This window comes from Marmota flaviventris, chromosome X (assembly GCF_047511675.1).
Source record: "Marmota flaviventris isolate mMarFla1 chromosome X, mMarFla1.hap1, whole genome shotgun sequence".
NCBI classification, from domain to species: Eukaryota; Metazoa; Chordata; class Mammalia; order Rodentia; family Sciuridae; genus Marmota; species Marmota flaviventris.
In genome coordinates this window covers 35153203-35169543 of record NC_092518.1, presented here as the reverse complement: position 1 = coordinate 35169543, position 16341 = coordinate 35153203, and the positions used below count along the sequence as shown (strand labels likewise).

The 16341-nt window shown below is 35.9% G+C and overlaps 1 long non-coding RNA gene across 2 annotated transcripts in view; it reads left to right on the top strand.

Moving 5' to 3' along the window:
* LOC139703216 (uncharacterized) overlaps window positions 1-16341 on the top strand; it is a 107952-nt gene that overhangs the window by 7275 nt on the left and 84336 nt on the right. The gene's annotated exons all lie outside the window — the stretch shown is intronic.

Sequence of the window (16341 nt, the reverse complement as noted above, 5' to 3'; positions counted from 1 at the left end):
TCAAGAAGTAACCCCATTATAAGTTGACAAATATCTACTATGAAACCTCTGTTCTGAGTGTGGTGATGGTTAGGTCATTTGTCTTTTCCTAGAGGCTAATGATATCTTTTATATATTACATTAACTTCATTTTTGAGAATTAGGCAATAACAGTAAAATGATATTATTTAACACTAACATTATGATAAGCCTAAATACATTCATACAGGAATTGAAATAAATGAGAGGTCTCAGAATTAATTGGTCAATGGGATTATATAGATTATGCTTAATGAATATATTTATATTATTATCAAAATATCAATATTGAATTAGTTTTCATAGAATCCTTGCAGATATCTGAGGATATGTCCATGGAATGCCTGTTGCCCAAGGAATACCACTTTAATAAACAAGGATGGACCCCTGTGGACCTGGCCTTTTTACTGGCTGATTCAAAATCATCTGTTAAACTAATGGGTATGGAAATACAAAATTTCTTTACTTTGGCCCCTGTAATGGGGGTAAATATGACTCAACACATGATTTGAAGATTTACAGGATGCTTGGCTTGAAAATAAAAATTCTTAGTTCCCTTGTCTACCCACCTATGAGAAATGCTTCTGTGATTTAGTTCACATGAATCCCAGATCCTCTGCCCACAACAATCTGGGCAGGAAAGAGCTTTGTTGATTTTGCAGTGTAGCAAGGATATTGAAGAGTAGTTTTGGCAAAACAGCATCTGTACCATTTCTATTGTACCTCAAGTCTGCAGCTCAGACATAATGGGGAGCCTGAAAACAAATCTTGTAATGCTGCCCCGTTAGGTAGGTGCCGAGATTGGGCCTTAGGATTGAGTGGGGAGTAGCATATTGAACACTGAAAATTATTTTTGCCTATGTCTAAGGAGGCTACATTGGTCTGGATGACAATTTTGAAAAAGTTCTTTTCCAGAGAGCATGACATAAGAGAGGTAAATAGGGCAACACCATTAGAAATAAACGTAGCTGGGAATAACTGTTTATAATAACTGGTGCATATCTGTGACATTTATGATGAAATTGGAAAAACTCCAAGATATTTTGGGAAGGAATTGAACAGAGTGAAAAAGAAAAATTCTTATCATGAGATGGTCTGGAAATGTGTTTTTGACCAAAGTTTCTTAGTTAAACTTGCATGGAAAAACAGATTATTTTTGTAGGCTATTCTGTGTAATCTCAGCTGGATAGAACTTCTTTAAGGTATTTTTCTCATCAGAAGTAATTTTAGAACACAAATAAAATCCTAGATTCCATGATATTTTATGATATAATCTTGACATAATAGGATTACTGCTGCTTGGAATAACAATGCACACTTCATATGCACAACAGTCTTTTGTCTTATGCTATCTGCTTAAACCCCTAACCACCATCACCACCTTTTTCTCTACATACACCACACACACACACACACACACACACACACACACACACATTTACACATACATTTAAGAGACAGAACTGTCTAGGATCCCATAGGATGAACATATTATTCATAAGCATCAAAGGATAAGAAATGGAGATCTCACATGCATATTTCCATGGAGTATAAGAAGACGCATGACATCAGCAGATGACATTGTGAGGATAGTATAGCACTGGAGTGAGGAGCAGAGACACTGGATGCAGACTGCCTGGCTTAAAAGCCCACCTCCACTACTTACCAGCTGTGTAATTTACTTAACTTTCTGTATGCCTCAATATGTTCATCAATAAAATATGTTTAGTAATTTTACCTCTTATAAGAATTAAGTGAATTACTATTTATGAATCATTTAGTATAGTGCCCAGCATAGAGCAAGCATTAAATAACAAATAAAAGGGAAAAAACAATAAATGAGGCTTATCTTAGAAAAACTTAGTGATTATTGCAAATCATTAAGACATGACAAGTGAGGTTTTCCTAAAGTGTTTTATTCCTGAAATAATAGCAAGGTCTTCTGTTTCCAATTTGTAGGAGATTTTGATTATGCAGATGACATTGTTTTTGAGTTGAGAGCAATCAATGCCTCAGAACTATCTGTCATTATTTTTCCCTTAAGATGAAGCATGAGTTGTAAGAAAAAGTAATATATATTCATGAAAATGCAATGATAGTCTGAGAAATCAACAATTGCTTGACATTCCCAAAATGTCTTTTTCAGCATATCATGAAGTAACTCAGAATACGTGCTCTTTGTAGAAGAGAAACTCAGTAGATATTAAGAACAAGAAAGACCCAAATATACTTAATTATTCCAGGAGTGCTTGTTTTATATCTTGTAAGCACTGTAGTGGAGTCTGTATTGTGCTGCTAAGATGCTGCCTTCAGGATTCAAGTACTTATTCCCTCAGGTTTTGGGAGTGTTTACACCTGAACAGTCTGCAGCTGTTAGCCCTTTTTGGAAATTGCCTTTAGCTAAGTAAATCTAATTCACCCAAAGTCATATCCCTTCATGTGGGTAACACACATCCAATGACTAGCCAATTTGGATGTATAAAGATTTTACTCACTAGCTCCAATTTGGGAAAATTCTTTAGGACCTCCCAGGTATTCAGTTCCCAATGAGATTGGCTGATGCTTTTGTTGTGTTTTTCAATTCAATGGCTCCCCCTGCCTAATCTAGCTTCCTTTATTCTTCCATACATATCAAGTCCAAAAGGACCTTCACAATAAACCTCCTGCCAGCCAATCTCTGTCTTAGAGTCTAGTTTTGGGAAACTTGACCTGATACATGCATATATTGGGTAAGATATATACCAGTTGCAGTGATATGAAACCATGGACATTCTGATATTTCATTTCCCTTTCTCACAGGGATATCTTCATGTATTTTTCCAATCTATTTAAGGGTTTATTTAACTTCTTTGGTAAGGCCATCTATTGGACCCTGAATTGGAGCTCATTGAATCCCTGGCCATAGTCAGATTCCAAAATTGCAAACTATGAAACAGTGGCCAAGTAAAGTGTCCATGGAACCAAAGGTCCCACACCTACACTAATCTTTGATGAATGAGTATAAATGGTGCTAATTATGAGTGTTAAAGAACAAGAAAAATGATATTGGGTAAGATAAAATTGTATAATACCTTCCCCTCAGAAAGAACATAAAGGAGTTTATCAGATTCCAGAAAGAGGGTGTATGTGCTATTTAAATGTCTTGTTTTCAAAGTGCCCATATGATCACCCCAAACTCATTCTTATCATTGAGCATAATGGAAGAAATAATCAGTATAGCCAAGAAAGCTAGGATAGCATGTTTTATTCAAAGATACATCATATGGTTAGATGCTGAAAGTTTTAATTTTTATCTTAGGCTTACAGAAAGAGGTATGCCTTTATCCTTCATATGAATCTAGCTGAAATAGTTTTATACTTGTGCTCTCCTAGAGTCTCACACAGTGCTTTGAGAACATTGTTAAAAGATTCCTAAACACACATAATTCCAACAATAGTAATGGCTTGAACACTGATATCCAGTATGATAGATGAAACATGTCCTAACTTTTCTTGTTGTTGATCTTTTGTAACAATATGATAGCAAACAGTATGGGCATATCGGACCCAATACTTACTGAATGCATAACAGGATAAGGATATTAGAAGAATCAATTCTGCAAATTTAATATAAAATCATAGCAGCACATTACATTTGTAGAAAGGCTATCATCATTATTTTGACAAACACTTGATAATTCTGAAAACATTGGCAAAAGAAATTTTGAAAAAATAAAAAGGGAAGCACTATTATGAGTCATGGATTCCACACAACCAAGACATTTTCCATCTTGTATTCCACAGACACAAATGCACATACTGAAAATGCCACATCTGGCAGAGGAATTTTGGCACTGAAACCAGCCCGGGTCATGTTACTAGCTCTCCTCCTCCTGGATTCAGTTTAATAGCTTTAGATTGGTGTATTCATTCAAAAGTGGCTAAACTTCAGAAACAACCTACATTCAAATTCTCAATGATTTCAGTGTACCTCATGCCTTGAAATGGTTGATATGTGCCCAGGATGATCAGTAGACTTCCCTGTGTTTAGCCAGTCCAGATGACAAAAAGTCTGTGTCATATGTACAATACTTTTTCCATAAAATGAGCTTTGTCTCATCTATGACTGCTGCTCTCAGTAGATTTTATATTCTATTGAAGATTATTTCAATTATTGGTCAAACACGACTCTCTTTTGCTAAATAATTTTTCTGGCATCAAAAATTAGGAAGTTTCAGGGCTGGGGTTGTAGCTCAGTGGAAGAGCACTTGCCTAACATGTGTGAGGCTCTGGGTTTGATCCTCAGTACCACATAAAAATAAATGAAATAAATGTATAAAAAGTACAAAAACATTATTTAAAAACTAGGAAGTTTCATTTAATCAAAAAGCACTTTTGGATTGCTTTGTCGTAGACTTAATGTACAAGGCATGCCTTCATATATTATGTAAGGACACTCTCTTAAATTACAGCACTAAAATAGATGACACAGCACTGTGAGGTAAATAGCAATTCCTTTACCAGCTTGATTCTGTTTGTGACATTTAAGTCTCTAAACCATGACTGATTATGCTGGGGAGGAGGGTGTGGCAGATTGCATTATTTTAAAATGACCTACCCCACATGCTGTTCTGCAATGTGACCTTGTCAGAAACCCAGCAAAAGATGGGAGTCCATTTTCATACCCCTTAAAATGGATAGGCTCTGTGAATGCTTTTGACTCTTTAGACTATGGCAGAAGTGATATTGTACCAATACTGGGCAAAGTCAATAGTTGACCTGGAAAACTCATCTTCCCTTGTCTTGGAAACCAGCCACCAAATTAGAAGGATAGTCACATTGAGACCACCATTCTATGAGAGTGTCAAGCTCCATAGAAGTTGAAATGCCATATGAAGGGAGTACAGGGGGAGCAAGGATCAAGGAGGCACAGACATATATGTGAAGTCACCTTGGAAAGAAATCCTCCAGCTCTAGTCACTCCAATGGAAGCCAACTGGATTCAGGAAAGGCCCAACTGAGCCCATGTATTCCTGACTCATAATATCATCAAAAAAAATAAAATGACTCTTTCAATCCACTAAATTTTAGGAGTAGTTGTCCTGCAGTAATAGATAACTGAAGCAAAAGAATTTTCCAATAATCTGATGAAATATTGAAATACGTAGGTGTTATGTTTTGAATCTCAAGTGTGCCCCCTAAGGGTCATATGTTAATTGCTTTGTCAATAGCTTGAGGCATTACTGGGAGATGTTGAAATCTCTAAGAGGTAGGTCCTGGTGGAAGGAAGTTAAGCCTTTGGGGGATTGCTTTGGAAGGGATATTGGGGCCCTTGGTCCTTCCTCTTTATCTCTCTCTTTCTCTCAGCTTCCTGGCTGCTATGAAGTGAATAGTCTTCCTCTGCTAGGTGCTCTGACTTCCATGAAGTACTGTACCACCACAGACAGGCCCAAACAAGCAAGCCAAGTGACCATGGGATGAAACCATGAGCCAAAATAAACAATTTCTTCCTTCAAGTTGTTTACCTTGGGTATCTGTCACAGTGATGGAGAACTGACATTGTTGGTTAGTATAGGAGGTTAGGTATATTACTGAAACTGGAGCTATACCATCTGCCGTCAAATTCTAGCTTTGTCACTTAAAACCTCTAAGACATTGAGAAACCCATGTTTCAGTTTCCTCATCCATAAAATGGAGATAATGATAATAAATACTTCACAGGGTTAGCCTAAGAATTTATTTACCTCAAAATTAAGAATCCCGTTATTATTATCATGACATGCAACTGGGCTGCAACTGGCCAGTACAGTGCTCTTCTGATAACATAGTAGGAGTAAGACTTTAAATTCAGAGATAAGACTAAATCTCAGATCAACCGTGTATGTGTAATTGCGGAGCCATTCTGGGCTTCAGTGTTCCTGTTTTAGTATGAAAATAGTAATATCTGCTTCTCAAGGTTGGACATTACATGAGCTAACTAGGTAAAGTAGTGGACTCAGAACCTGGCAAGTGGTGAACACTCAGTAGTTATTGATTTCTTTGGCATCCAGCTTTGCTATTTGATTCCACATAGGTTGCAGCTCTCTCAGCACAAGAGAAGAAGAGGCTGACTGGTTTAAAACTATTCAACAATGTCATACACAGAGTACACTCAAGTTTCAGGGTAAAGGAATACCAGGAAGTTTATTACCTTTGTCTGTTTTCTGTTGTTGTAACTGAATACCACAGACTAAGTAATTCATAAAGAATACAGGTTTATTTGGCTCATGGAAAGTTCAAGATTGGTTGGCCATATCTGGTGGAGTTCTTTCTGCTGGTGAGGACTCTGTAGTCTCAGAATGGTGCAGGGCATCAAATGACAAGCAGACCATCATAACTCTCCTCTTCTTCTTTTTGTTTATTTATTTATTTTAGTTAAATTTTTAATTGGTGTGTTATAATTATACATAACAGTGGGATAAATTGTGACATATTTGTGCATGCATATAACATGATTCGATCAAGTTCATCCTGCAGTACCTCCCCTTTTCTACACCTCTTTTTAAAAAAGCCACAGTCCCATTTGATTAAGGTCACACCCTTCTGTGATCATTTAACCTTAATTATTTCTTTAAGATCACACCTCCAGATACCATGGTTGGATTAATTTGCTACCCTCATAATACCTCACAATCAGGACTAAATTTCAACATGAGTTTTGGTGAGAACATTTAAACCATAGCAGGCATCTATATATAAAAGTAACCTGGTGATATCTAGTTTTCTTTTAATAGGATACTGTTCTTGTCAGAGGAAACAATATTGTTTATGTGTTGGTAACTGGCTGAGGCTGAGCAACATCAATTATCTATTATAGCTGAAAGCTATCAGTTGAAACTCAGGTTATTTCCTATGTACTGGGAAACCAAGGAAATCAAACTAACAGAACTCAAAGGAGCAGATAAACATGAATTCTAGGCTACAAAGTTCCCAGGAAGGCACAAAATAATAGGAGTCCTTGGTTCCACTAGCCCACCATGGCTGATACCAGATGCAGATGGAAAGATGAGGGCAGTGGTGGAAGAGGAATGGGGCAAAATTCCCAGGATGGAAGCTGAGGTCAACTCAACAGAGAATGTAAACACTGACTCTGCTGTAGAGAGTGAAGAAAACTTCATCAAAATAAATGCAAAAGGGCTTGGCCAATGATTTCCAGAGACTTGCCCCAGACAAAAGCCTTACAAAAACTTTGAATGATGTCTGCTCATGAGAAAATAATGGCAAAGTCAGAAAAAATAGAGAAGTGTATCAGAATAAATCAGCTTTTAAGTGAGCAGAGTCAGTTACCAGGAAGGACAAAATTCCCAATACCTGTTTTATATCAACGTGAAAAACTAGCTCATTTTAACCTGTCATTGTACATAAATCATTCTCAAGCTTGGTGGAGGCAAGAATTCTTTGTCTAATACATCATATTTATCCCAAAATGGGTCACCATAAACTATAAAGTCTTTTTTTGTTGTTTTTATTTTTGTTTATTTTTTTACTGAGGAATATGTCAAACTCTAAGGATTGACCCCAAAGAGATAGATATGGGTGAACGTAAAGAATGAAATGTATTCTTAGAAAGATGTTAAAACATTACCAAATTCTTAGTTTAATGGAGAAAAAGTAAAATATACTGCCATAGTGTAGCAAGTTCTAACTAATAATAAAATAAACCTGGAATTCTGGATAATTCAAACAGAATTAGTCTAGTGACCTCTGCCCTTCTTTAAGATCTCAAAAACTTGCCTAATAATATGCCATTTATTTTGTACCTACTGTGTGTCTGGCTCAGTACTCCAGTTTTTAAATGTATAACTACCTTTAAAGTTTATAGCAACACTATCCTGAAGGAACTATTTTTAATGTTCATTATTTAGGTCCATAAATCATGACAAAGAAATTAGCTTACTAAAAGTCACATAGCAACACGGCAGTTGAGTCAGGACTTGAATTTAAAACTCCCTGATTCCCAAGTTAGTACTCACAAACTCTATACTTCATTGCTTCCATAAATTCTAGTTGCTACTTATATGCTCATGAAGAGTTCCCTAACATGATTACCTAGAATAAGTTATTACATGTCCTCAGGTAACTTTTTATTTCTCTATGCAATAACTAGAGTTAAAGAGTCCAAAAACTGTGTGTGTGTGTGTGTGTGTGTGTGTATATATATATATTCTATAATATATATATATATATATATATATATATATATACCTCTATATACATGTATATATACCTTTATATATACTTATATATACTTATATATTACATATGTACTTTTAAGATATGTAATATATTACATATATAGCACATATTATATGTGTAACATATATAATATATATGCAAGTCCCATGTATGATAATAGGATGAGATAGGGCAGATGCTTTAGTACTCAAGCACATCTTGTACCACTCAAACACTTGACTATCTACATAGACTAGATACATAATAATATTGTTTACAACTGAAAAACTACTAATTGACTTTGGTTCTTAACAAAATGGGTTAAATGCCTGCTGCAGGCAGCCTCTAAGAGGACCCTAGTGATCCCTGCTTCCTGGTATTCATGCCCTTATGTCATCGACTCCCCCAGAGTGCAGACTAGACAAAGTGACTTGATTTTAATTATAGATGCTCCTCTACTTACCATGAAATTATATACTCATAAACCTATATCCTCATAAACCCATCAGAAGTTGAAAGTATCCAAAGTGGAAAATACATTTAACCACCTAACCTACTGCACATCCTAGCTCAGCAATTGATCACATTGTAGAGACTATTTGTGTTCCCTTGTGATTGTGAAGCTGACTGGAAGCTGAGGTTGCTGCCTCTGCCCAGCATCATGAAGGAGGATCAGATCGTATATTGCTAGCCTGGGAGAGGATCCAAATTCAAAATTGAAAGTGTGGTTTATACTGGTTGTGTACCTATCATTTTCACACCACTGTGAAGTTGAAAAAAATGTAAGTTGAGCCATTGCTAAGTCAGGCATTAACTTTAGTAGGATCTGTCAAAAGTCATGGGTTGTCCCTTCTGGGATTAAGTAACAAATAGTCTTATCTCTCTTTTCTGTCAGAGAGTCCTTATTTTGAAGGAAACAAACTGCAGTGAACTGCTCTGTGGATATGTCCTTGTGCCAAGGAATATAGGGAGGTCTCTGGCTATTAGCCAGCAAATACTTAAGACCCTCAGTGCAACAGTTCCCAGAAAACTGAATCCTGCCAATAAACATGGGAGTGAACTTGAAAGCTTATCCTCCCTGAGCTAAGACTGCAGGTCCAACTTATATGATGCACTGAATACAGCCTTCTGAGAGAAGGATCCAGTCTAGCAGCTCCAGGATTCTTGACCTATAGGAACTGGGAGATGATAGATGTTTGTTGTTTGAAACTGCCACATTTTGGGGTAGTTTGTTATGTGCCCATAGGTAAATAATCTGGCATGCCCCTGTCCATGTGATTAACAAAAGGTGGTGGGGCTGAAGATCTTTCCATTTAAGAAAGTTCAGTTAAAAAAAAAATCTCACAGGAAATCTCATTGCCATAGCAACAAGTTACTGTTTCCTTAGGCCCACTGTAAACACTGGATAATAATCCCAATGCTTCTGAGCTCACAGATTTCCTCAATTAAAATAAGAATTAAATGTCAAGGGAGACAGAGACAGTGGGTTTCTCATACTCATTCCAGCACAGTGGCCTCCTGCACATTTCAGTGGTGGCTTTGAGAGTGAGAAGAGAGAAGAGTATAGAGAGTTATTCCTTAGTCTTTGGCAAGCAGGATGGTAAAGGAAAACGAGCTACATCTCCCAATTCCAGTCAAATAGAGAGGACATTATTTTGCTTTCAGATACTTTAAGAAGGAGAAATGGTAATAGAGGAATAAGATGAATGCTTTGCCCTTGTTAAGCACTGCATTCTTTTTAAGCCACTGCCATGGAACCTCACAATGACCTAATCAGTTAGGGAGGAAAGGCATTAATTTACATTTGATATAGGAAAAGTGTATTTATGTGATTTGTGCCTTGCATTTAAAGAAAAGAGTAGCAATCAAAGAAGCGACTCTTCTGATAACACAAAACCAGTGGGCAACAGAAGCAGAATAAGGACCGATTGCTCATTTCACCTGTGCTGAGCCTTTCTTTCCACTGCCTTTCTCTGCTGGTCAAACCTTCTCCTAGCAATCACTTCTGCTGCACCCTGGAAATATAGCACTACTCATTCAGAGGTAATGACTCTGAGCTACCACTGACACTATGAAGCTTATGTATTAGCTCTCCATATCCATGGGTTCCACATCCATGGAGTCAACCAACTCTGGATAGAAAATATCTTGGGAAAAGGGTACAGACCATTTTTTTTATTATTCCTTACACAATATAGTATAACAATTATTTACATAGCATTTACATTACTTTAGGTATTATCAGTAATCTGGAGATGATATAAATTATACAAAGAATGTGTATAGGTTCTATGCAAATACTATGCCATTTTATATAAGGGGCTTGAGCATCTGCAGATTTTGGTATCCATGGGGGTACTGGAACCAATCCCTGGTAGATACTGAGAGATGACTGTGAGTCTTTTTCACAAGTTGTGGGAGGCCATCTGTATTTTTCTGTCATCACATCCCAGAAGCCATCTTCACATTTTAAAAATTGAGGTCATTCTTATAACTTGTTCATACAGCAGTGCTTTTTAAAACTTGATAGGGGCTGGATTACATAGGACCTGAATTAATGTTCAGATTCCTAAGCCCTAGAGATTCTGAGTAATTTGTACTGGAATGGGGCCCAAGACTACATCTTATTCCAAGAATTTCCATGTAATTCTGATAGAGGTGGTACATAAACAACTTTGATCAACACTGTGCCTGACACACTTCTTACCAGTTCTGTCAGAACTGCTAAAAGACATACACATGAAACACACATGAATTTACATGCAGAGGAATAACTTGCTATATGCATTAAATTATTTCTAAAATGGCTGTGTGCAAATAATATTTTAGAAATCACTTCACACATAAAATATATTACATTCACATCATTTTCCTCAAGGAAAGGATCACATCTTCAAGGTTGTTTGGTCCTTAGCATTTAGCACAATACCTGGTGCCTAACACTGGTTGACTTAGTGTTGATTTAATGAATAACTATTCAGTTTGTTCAAAGTGGGAGTAGGTCTCAGTACAGCCAATAAGTCAAACATTTATTCAGCATAGAGCAGTACATCTTAACATTAGTGGTTCCTATCTCCATTTAATAATCATAAGCACTGCTCTTTTCTTATTTTTAGTTGCAGATGGATGCAATGCCTTTATTTTATTTATTTATTTTTATGTGGTGCTGAGGATTGAACCCAGTACCTCACACATGCTAGGCAAGCACTCTACCACTGAGCCACAGCCCCAGTCCCATAAATGCTGCTCTTATTTTAGGCTTCAGGAGGGTAAAACAAAAGATGAATACAGAAACAGCTCTATTAATGGCAAGGTCTTAGAAAAGTAGTTATCTTAGTCTCTGGGTCTTTCTTTTCCTCTTTATAAACTCAAAAGTTTATAAAGAGACTTTATGATCTCTTTATGATCTCTCATATTTGTAACTCCAGGAGAAGGAGAAGGGACATGACAAATAGAAATAACATAAGGCCTCAAACTCCCCTGAATAGGTGTGAAACAGGAATACATTACTCACTAGAACAGAAGCTGATGAGCATTTCTCTGGCCCAGCTTAGGAGATCAAAACCCAACAAAGACCTGGATTTGGTGTTTCTCTGGAAGAGGTATTTTCCCTGAGCTGCTAAATGGAGGTTTTCAGCTGATTTGCTTATGTGACAGCTTGCCTGTTAATATAAAACTATCGATTCTTCTGGCTTAGCAATGAGGGTCCTAAAACATTTCATCCCTAAAATCATAAATTGGCAATAAAAGATTTAAGCTTTCTCAGGGTGTTTGCTTGACCTCAAACATTTGATTGGATGAGATACAGTTTTCCTGTTAAAAGCCAAACTTTCCACTTTCTCTGGTTTGACTTATTGAATAAACCTTTTGAAAGTTGGAACTTATACTTAGTGTGTTTTATTTTAACGTCATGGTGATATGCATCTGAGCAGTAAATTTTTAAATAGCTGTGTTATATATGCTGAATAAATGATGAACCCAACAGTGCTTTCGGCTATGATCATAGAGCAGCTGGAAGGTAATCAGGGTTGAGACAGAAAGATGGGGAGGGAGAAAGATTTAATATTTGTCATGTCCTGGCAAATGAAGGATTATAAATCTACGGCAAATTATTCTTAAAGGAACTAAGAGAAACATTTCAGACACACTCCCCAACCACCAAGAAAAGTCTCGTAAAAATTCACGTTAGTGGGCTAGGGTTATAGCTCAGTGGTAGACTGCTTGCCTAGCATGTGTGAGGCCCTGAAAGTCTGATCCAGCACCACATAAAAATAAATAGAATAGAATAAAGGTGTTGTGAAAAAATCTTGAAACAAATTCACATTAGTGAAATTCATCATCAACACTTAACAAAATTGATCAGAAATAGGGACAAATAATAACAGTAGCTCATATTGTATACTGTTAATTTCCAAACTCCTTGAGTATATAGTATCTCATTTCATCATTGTAATAGTCCTTTCATGTAAGAGTTATAATCATTCTGGTATTTTTGTTAATTTTCAACAGCCTTTTTGAGGAATAAGTGGCATTTCACAGGCAGATTAGTTTATTTAATTTGTTTAGATCAATTAGTTTAGATAGATTAGCATTTTCTAGATAATTATATAAACAAAAATCATACACTATTTATTCCATTAGAGGAAGGTCTAGTTCTTCACTCAGTGTAATTCTTCTGAGTTTTATCCATGTTGATATATGTGTGTGGCTTATTCCTTTAATTAAGTAGTGTTTCATTGAATGGACATACCATCATGTTGCACTTAAGATTTTTCTGGTTTGGCCTAGTATTTTAAAAGTTTCTAGGAAATTAGGTAAATGCAAATCAAAACCTTGAGATTTCATCTCACATCAGTCAGAATGGCAGTCATCAAGAATATAAGTAATAATAAATGCTGGAGTGGGTGTGGAGGAAAAAGAACAATTTTACACTGTTGGGGGAACTATAAAGTAGCTCAACTGCATAGCAGCACAATTCACAATTCACAATAGCAAGACTATGGAACCAACCTAGATGCCCTTCAATAGACGAATGGATAAAAAAAAAATGTGGCAGTTATACACAATGGAGTATTACTCTGCATTAAAAATGACAAAATCATAGAATTTGCAGGGAATTGGATGGCATTAGAACAGATTATGCTAAGTGAAGCTAGCCAATCCCTAAAAAAACAAATGCCAAATGTTTTCTTTGATATAAGGAGAGTAACTAAGAACAGAGTTGGGAGGAAGAGCATGAGAAGAAGATTAACATTAAACAGGGGTGAGAGGTGGGAGGGAAAAGGAAAGAGAAGGGAAATTGCATGGAAATGGAAGGAGACCCTCATGGTTATACAAAATTACATACAATAGGAAGTGAGGGGAAAGGGGAAAAAAACAAGGGGGAGAAATGAATTACAGTAGATGGGGTAGAGAGAGAAGATGGGAGGGGAGGGGATGGGGAATAGTAGAGGATAGGAAAGGCAGCAGAATACAACAGACACTAGTATAGCAATATGTAAAACAGTGGATGTGTAACCGATGTGATGCTGAAATCTGCATACGGGGTAAAAATGGGAAAAAAAATCAGTATGAGGCTCCTCAAAAGACTAGGTGTGGAACCACCATATGATTCAGCTATGCCATTTCTCAGTGTTTACCCAAAGAATTAAAGTCATTTTACTAGAGTGATGCTTGCATATCCATGTTTATAGCAGCACAATTCACAATAGCCAAACTATGGAACCAGCCTTGGTGTCCATCAATAGATGACTGAATACAGAAAATGTGGTGTACATATATAATGGAGTTTTATTCAGCCATAAAGAAAAAATAAAATTGTGGCATTGTAAGGAAAATGGATGAAACTAGAGACCATCATGGTAAGTGAGATAAGTCAAACTTATAAGGTTAAGGGTAATATATTTTCTCTCATATGCAGAAGGTAGAGAGGAAAAAGAAAAACAAAGGTAAGGGTGGATCTCCTAAAAATCAAAGGGAGATCAGTAAAGAAAAGGGACCAAGGAATTGAAGGGAGGGAGGGAGGGGGGAAATACTGGGGAATGATGTTGTACAAATTATATTGTTATACTGTGTTCATGTATGAATATGCACCAACAAATTCCATCAATATGTACAACTATAATGCACTGATAAAAATGTGGAAAAAATCGCTAAAAACATTCGTTCACAGGGCTTTGTATGATTATGTGCTTTCTTTCTTCTTGCATAAGTACCAACAAATGAAATACCTAGATTATTTGGGAAATTTATATTTAACTTTTGAAGAAACTTCAGAAACATTTTCCAAAGTGGTTGTGTCATTTTATGTTCTCAGCAGCATTGTATAAAAAGTTTAATTCCTCTGCCTTTTTGCCAAATCTTGGTTTGGTCAGTCTTTGTATTTTCAATTTAATAGATGTGTAGTGGTATCTTATTGTGGTTTTAACTCACATTTTTCTTAATGACTAATTATGTGTGCTTATTTTACATCAGTATGTATTTAATGATGTGTCTGTCAAAATCTTTTGCTCAATTTTTATTTTGAATACAAGTCTTGTATCAGACATATGCTTTGCAAATATTTTCTACCAGTCTATGGTTTGCCTTTTCATTCCCTTAACAGTATCGTTTCTTTATTTTTTTTAGTTTTTAATTTTTTATAGTTATAGACGGACAAAATGCCTTTATTTTATTTGTTTATTTTTATGTGGTGCTAAGGATGGAACCTAGTGCCTCACACATGCTAGGCAAGCGCTCTGCCACTGAGCTACAGCCCCAGCCTCTTAACAGTATCTTTTCAAGAGCAAAAGTTTTTAACTTTGTTAAAATCCAAATTATCAATTTTTACTGGATCTAAATTTTATTCTAGAAATTTTACTGTTTTAGTTTCTATTTATATTTAGGATTCATATTGAATTAATTTATGTATATGGACCAATGCTTTTTTAATGTGAGGTTATCCAGTTGTTTTAGTACAATTTATTGAGAAAGCTCTTTCCCCCATTCAATTGCCATTACAAAGTTGTCCATGTGTGTGTCTATTTTCAAACTCTGTTTCATTGATCTGTTTGTCTATTTTAATGTTCATCTCATAGTGTCTTGATTATTATAGCTTCAAAGTAAGTTTTGAAATGAGGTATTGTAAGTCCTCCAAAATTGATGTTATTCAAAGTTGTTTTAGCCATTCTAAATCTTTTGCATTTTCATGTGAATTTTAGAATTAGATTTCCATTTTTCTACCAAAAACAGGCCTGCTGTGATTTTGGTTGAAATTATGTTAACTTTATAAACCAACTTAAGAAGAATACATATCTTAATTATATCAAGTCTTCTGACCCATGAGCAAGGCATAACTCTACACTTTTTAAGTCTTGTTTATTTCTCTCAGCAATGTTCTGTAATCTTTGGTGTTCAGGCCTTTCACATATTTTATCAGAGATATTTCTAAGTATTTCATATTTATGCTGTTATAAATCTTATTTATTTTACTTCAATTTCTGATGGTTGCTAGCATATACAAAGACAATTGCCTTTTTTTTTTTTATACCAGGGATTGAACTCAGGGGCACTTGACCACTGAGCCACACCCCCAGCCCTATTTTGTATTTTACTTACAGACAGGGTCTCACTGAGTTGCTTAGCGCCTCGCCATTACTGAGGCTGGCTTTGAACTTGCAATCATCCTGTCCCAGCCTCCCAAGCCACTGAGATTACAGGCATGTGCCACTGTGCCAGGCAACAATTGCTTTTTGTGTATTGATCTTATTATCATGTGAATTTGCCAAACTTAGGTTTTAGTTCTGGTAGCTTTTTTATAAATACAATTGAATTTTCTACATATATGATCATGTTGTTCAAGAATAAAGAGTGTTTTACTTCTTCCTTTGCAATGTATATGCTTTTTATTTATTCTCCCATTATATTAGCTAGAACTCCAACCCAATGTTGAATAGAAGTAATGGGGGTAAACATTCTTTTCTTGCTATTGATCTCTGGGGAAAAGTATGCATTCTTTCATAATTAAGTACAATGCTAGCTGTAGATATTTTGCATGTGCTTGTACTAATTGTTTTAAATTTTTGCTTAACAAATTACCCCAAAATTTACCCACTAAAACAATATACACTATTATTTTACAATTTCTGGGAG